The sequence below is a fragment of the Piliocolobus tephrosceles genome, chromosome 18, assembly GCF_002776525.5.
Source record: "Piliocolobus tephrosceles isolate RC106 chromosome 18, ASM277652v3, whole genome shotgun sequence".
NCBI classification, from domain to species: domain Eukaryota; kingdom Metazoa; phylum Chordata; class Mammalia; order Primates; family Cercopithecidae; genus Piliocolobus; species Piliocolobus tephrosceles.
In genome coordinates this window covers 71,687,703-71,694,127 of record NC_045451.1, presented here as the reverse complement: position 1 = coordinate 71,694,127, position 6,425 = coordinate 71,687,703, and positions in this window count along the sequence as shown.

Here is a 6,425-nt window from a genome sequence, read left to right as displayed (position 1 = left end):
AGGGAGACTGTTAAAGGTGTAGCATTCCGCAAATGACACACAACCATATGTCGCATAATGATGTTTTGGTCAACGACAAAACACATATAGGATGGTGGTTCTATAAGTTTATAATACCACATTTAAATACTTACACTTGTGTTCTAATTGCCTGCAGTATCCAGTAGAGTAACATGCAGTGCAGGTTTGTAGCCTGGAGTAATAGGCTATCCCATATCGCCTAAGTGTGTAGAAGGCTATACCATCTAGGTGTGTATAAGTGCACTCTGTGATGTTCATATGGCTATGACATCACCTAACTATGCATTTTCCAGAAGGTGTCCCCATTGTGAAGCAATGCAGGGCTATATTTTGTTTTAAACTGTATTATAATGTATAAAGCAGTCAGATTCAGTCTAAGAGAAGTGGTGCCAGGAGATGACCTAGAGAACAGACTCCATGATGGGATTTAAGGGCAGGTCACTCACTGGCAGGCTGGCATTAAGGACACCATCTCTGGTGGTTGGCAGAGTCTGCATAGCCTCTGGCACGCTCTAGTGGGACGATTATTCATTTTTTCACTGGTGTTGAAATGGGATGGCATACCAGTGAAAGGGGACACACTGGCTGATGCAATGTCTTGCCCTTGAGAGGAGTGAGGGAAAGGATGAGTGTAAGGACTAGGGGATTGCACTGATGTGCGGAGTACCATCGATTCTTTGAAGAGAAATCATAATAGAAATGGAAAATCAGTAAATACTTTATAGTAACAGAGGGGCCCTTGTTAGTAAAACCCTGCAGCTGAAGGATAGAGTAAATAACCAAACTCAGGGCTTCATCATAAAAATAGCAGAGCTTCAGAGAACGTTGAATTATCAGCCTGGCAAGTCCTCTACACCAAGGTCAGAACTCCAGTAATGAATGAAAAAAACAGTGAAAATTAGGATGCGAATATCATATGGATGCAATTCAGAATTTCAAATTCCCAGATTCTCGTGGGCCCACTGGCCCTGCAGAAGTGGCCCACTGGCCCTGGTCAGAAGATGACTGTTCTAGTAGTGTGAGGACCATGCAGACGCCTCAATTTGAGGCAGATTCCTTATGAGACATTCTTGTGTCCTCTCAGGATAAGCCCCTACCTTCTCTCTCGGCAACCAGACCATTAACAAGGATCAAATTCCAGAAGACCAACAGGGCATGTCAAGGCCTGTCAAGGATAAAATGCCAAAGGGGCCACATAATCCAACTAACATGAACCTTCAGGATTTGGGAGAGCATCAGTAAGACTGGCTGGTGAGAGCGTTTCCTCAAGGGGAGTGGATCTTACAGGTGGGTAAGGGATGGTAATGCACAAATCTTCTGAGGGTTGCTGGACATGGTATCTGAGTTGGCTTTGACAGGCAAAGACCCAAAGCACACCATGGCCCCTTTTGCAGAATAGACACGTAGAAGGGTCACATCATAATTGGAAGTATCAGGTCCAGCTCACAGTAGGTTCACTGGGTCCACAGACACACCCACACCATTCACCCAACCCTCAATATATCATTGTGATGGACTCATCTTGACAGGATCAAAATGTTTCGTTTCCTATTTACGGCGCTTCAGTCGGCACCACTGAGAATGTTTAGAGCATGAAGCTTTTAATGATTCCATGCTAAAAAATAGAACTTTACTTATTTCCACATGTAATGCAGGCTGCTTACTGAAATTTTCTTGCAATTTTCATGCTACAAATGGAAGGTAAATATTGTATCTAAGCCACCACTCCCTCAAAAAAGAACAAACAGTAATACGTTTTATAAGAAATCATGGCACATTGGAACACAGGAGAAATTTCTTTGGTATTGCTCCATTTAGTAGCTAGTGAATAAAATTTATTGAAGGGAGTTTTGGAACGCTTTGAAATGAATTCCACAAAATAAAAGTAGAAAAATATTTATTTTAAAATATGACTCTGAATTGCTAAAGAATACATTTTTATCTCTTTGCAATAAATTAATCATTTGGTTCATTCAGATCCAGAAGCTAATATGCAGAAGCAAAGAGGTAAATCTTAACGTACCTGTACATATTTAAAGCTCTTTGAAAGATTTCAAACTGTAAAGCATATTGATATCACCAGTGAAACAGGTCCTAGTTATCTGAGATTGTGTCCAACATCACAAATCATTTAAGCCAGTTAAAATAAAAGACCTTTATGTAATAAACAAAAAACTTAAAACATTTAATTAAATTTTTAAAAATTGTCTAATTGAAATATAAACATATTAATTGACCAAAACTACTTCTGTTCAATCTGAATAGACTGTATGTCAGGCACATATTATTTCAAATATTTAATTTTGCTTATATTAAATGTTTGGAAATTTGGGGAAGGTCAGGATTAAAAGTATTCTCCTAGTTACAAGACAGAAAATTGAAGCAATTTACCATTGTCTCTGAGAGGTTTTATCAGTTTGAGAAATCACTTTATTTCTAATAAACTTGTTTCTCTACTTTTAGAGGGCTGCTCCTTTTACCGTCTCAACAAAATTCCCTTTGTTTAAGAGTCATTCCATGCAAATGTATACATTTTCCTTAGATGACCTCTAAACAACACCAAGAAAAATTTATTCATCTATTAAGTATTTAAAAATAACTCCCTAAATTAAAAAATACTGAGTATTGAAAAATTAAAACCACCTAGTCAGCCACAATGAATCTAGAATTTTTTTTGTTCTTACAGATTTTTTTACTGTTAATAAAGAACTTTAACTTTAAATTGTCTTTAATCTTAAGAGGACTTTCATTTTCCTTTACTAAAAGGCTGTCATTTGTATTCAGTAAAATATTGACTATTTTCCTTTCTAAGAGCTTATCATGTAAAATAAATAAAATTATAGCCGGCTATCAGGAGGGTGGGGGATTATGTAAGTTCTTTAGCTCTTTCTCTGAAACTAAATTATTGCACACAAATTTCCTTAAATTTTTTTTCTCTTCTTCTACTTCTACTTTTACTTTCAGCCAAAGGCCAGATTCATTCTCCCACCTGAAACAACTAAAAAACTGAATAAATAAATGAAAAAAATGTTTTGTATATTAGATACAAGGCACTAAGCGATGTAAACTGAACGAGGTGAGCCCTACCCTTGCCCCAGCTGACTTCCTAGAGACAATTTCCAGGCAGCAACACCTCAAAAGGAGCCCAGCAGTCTGCTGGACTTGAGGAGAAGGAGCCAGGAATATAGAGGGGCCAAGGTGGTCAGAGTTCACATGACAAAGATGGGAGAGGAGAGAGCTGCACAGAGACTGCACTCCGGGGGTCTTCAGCTGAGCACTTACCAACCATTGCATGTGTGTGAGGAAACCACTGAAAGCTGGGGAAAGCAGCACTCCAAAGAACAGAAGGAACAATTCCTGAAACTCACACAGGCCTAGGAATGGCTTATGCTCCCACCAGCCAGGGTGTAAAACTTCACAATTCATGGACCATCAGGTAGAATAGTCAGAAGGATATTTGACTCACAAAACTTAAAAGGGAGCCTTGAAAATATCTAATTGTTTCTAAAACAAAACTCAAGGATATTTATAGAAATATAAGACTATCCAATGCCCAAAAAGACGAATTTCACAATTTCTGGGATCTCAGTCAAATATTTCCAGGCATGCAAAGAAGCAGAAAATGTAATCCGTAATAAACAGAGCAATCAATTAATAGAAACAGACCAATAAATGATAGAATTAAGAGACTAGGGCATTAAAAAGTTATTATATTAGACAGGCATAGAATGGTGGTTGTGAGGGACTGGAAGGATGGGGAACGGGAGTTATTGTTTAATGGGTAGAGAGTTTCAGTTTTATAAGATGAAAAGATTTATGGAGTTGGATGATGGTGATAGTTGCACAATATCATGAATGTATTTAATACCACTGAACTGTACACTTAAAAGTGGTTAAGACAGTAAATTTTATGTGACGGGTATTTCAACACAGTAAAAGTTTGGAAAAAAATTTTATATCTCTATTCCATATGTTAAAGAAGGTAAAAGAAATATTAAGGATGTTAAGTAGGGACATAGAAGATATACAATATTCCTAGTTGAAATTCTGGTAAAAACACAAAGTCTGAGATGAAAAATATACTGAATGGGATAAACAGCAGAATAGATGCTGCAGAACAAAAGATTAGTAAATGCAAATACATTTAAAACAATAAATAGCAAGAAAACCTGCCAAAATGTTGAAACACAGAAAGAAAAAACACTGAAGAATAAATCTATAGAGCATCATTGAGCTATGGGATAACTTTAGATGTGCTACTATACATGTACTTTGAATCCTTGTGGAAGAGCTCACAGAAAAAAAAATTTGAAAAAAATAATGGTTTAAAATTTTCCAGATTGTCTCAAACCTATATGTCCACAGATATAAAAAGCTCAATGGAAACCCAAATATGAGACCTACACACGTTATAATCAAATTTCTAAAACCAATGATTAAAAAATTCAGGTTTGTTAAAATTATTTTTATATTACAACCACATTGCATTAGAGTTTTCCTTACCTAGGCACTTTGTATACATGAAATAAAGTCTATAAACAACCCTTCATATCGCAAGCATTACTTTATAAATTTGAGATACGGAGAGACTACAGTATAAACATGATTTAGATTATGGTCAGTTTATCACCAATTCATTAATTTTGCCATTTTCCTGAAAAAAAAAAACCTATTATGAAAACCCTATACATTTAAAAAACTCTCTTCTTCTTTAAGGTTAAAGAGCCCTTAGCACTATGTAAATCTACATCTGAATCACATCAATCGTTTAGTGGTGATTTTTTTGTGGGTTGGGGTTTTGGGTTTGCTTACTGGTTTTTATTTAAAATAAAGAAAAAAAAACAGATAAGTGGTTTCTTATCTAAAAAGAGTGGAGTAAAACAAAAATCAAAGGTAATTAGTGAATGTAGAGAAAAAATTCAAGCAGTAAAAAGATAAAAATTCGCAAAACAACGTACAGGAGGCCTACACAGACACTAGAGAATGATTTCATATGATACCAATTTACTCACAAGTCTGGGCAAATATTTTCAATATTATGTGGTTAAATAGAAAAAGGAACAGATACATGTAATATGAAAACCACATTAATAACAGCTATTGTTTTCATGCATGCCGTATGGCAAGTCCTTTCTGTACTTTATATTTTATCCTAATACAACCATATCATATGTGAGTTACTAGTTATTAGTCCTATTATTACAAAAGTGAAGACCAAGATTTTGAGAAATTACCACTTACGCCAAAATGTAAAGCCATGCAGCATATGAAGCAACACCAAATATGAGGCACACAGCAGAGAAAGCCATAACCATCTTTCCAATGAGATCTAAAACTCATCCAGTCTCATTCTTGAATGTCTCAAGTCCTCAGAGAGTCTCTCTGACAACCCTGTATTTGTAGCTTCCTCCCCACCACCCACAGGAATGTTTTATTACTGTTCCCCACAATTTGAAATTATTTCTGTATATGTTTACTTGTTCATTACCTCAGTAGATTTAAGTTCTGTGAAGAAAGAGTTACAACACTTTCCTCTTTATCACTCACTGCTGTATATTCAGTACAAATAACAACAACAATAACAATAACTTTATGGCATTACATTTAGGATTAAGTAAGTACTTCAGTTTTTACATCATCCAGAAAGAGGATGGAGTATGGAGTAGAAGACTCCATTTGTGTCACTTTGATGAAAACAACAATAAAATAAGAAAGTTGAAATATATTTACTGTGATAAGAACAGCAAGATATTTTTAATTACAACAAATTTGAGGCTGGGCATGGGGGCTCACACCTATAATCCCAGCACTTTGGGAGGCCAAGGAGGGCAGATACGAGGTCAGGAGATCAAGACCATCCTGGCTAACACAGTGAAACCCCGTCTTTATAAAAAAAAAAAAATACAAAAAATTAGCCGGGCATGGCGGAAGGCGCCTACAGTCCCAGCTACTCAGGAGGCTGAGGCAGGAGAATGGTGTGAACCCGGGAGGCGGAGGTTGCAGTGAGCTGACATTGCGCCACTACACTCCAGCCTGGGTGACAAAGTGAGACTCTGTCTCAAAAAAAAAAAAAAAAAAAAAATTTGAATTATCATTCAAGATTTCTATACAGCAGGCTTTCCACTAAAAGTAGCCTACTTTAGTGGTGTCAACGAAAAGAGTCAAACTCTGTAAAATATTTTAAGAGATTTATTCTGAGCCAAATGTGAGTGACCATGGCCTATGACACAGCCCTCAGGAGGTCCCGAGAACATGTGCCCAAGGTGGTCAGGGTGCAGCTTGGTTTTATATACTTTTAGGGAGGCATAAGACATCAATCAAATCCACTTAAGAAATAGATTGGTTTGGTTTAGAAAGGCAGGAGAACTCAAAGCACGGTCTTCCAGGCTATAGGTAAATTTAAA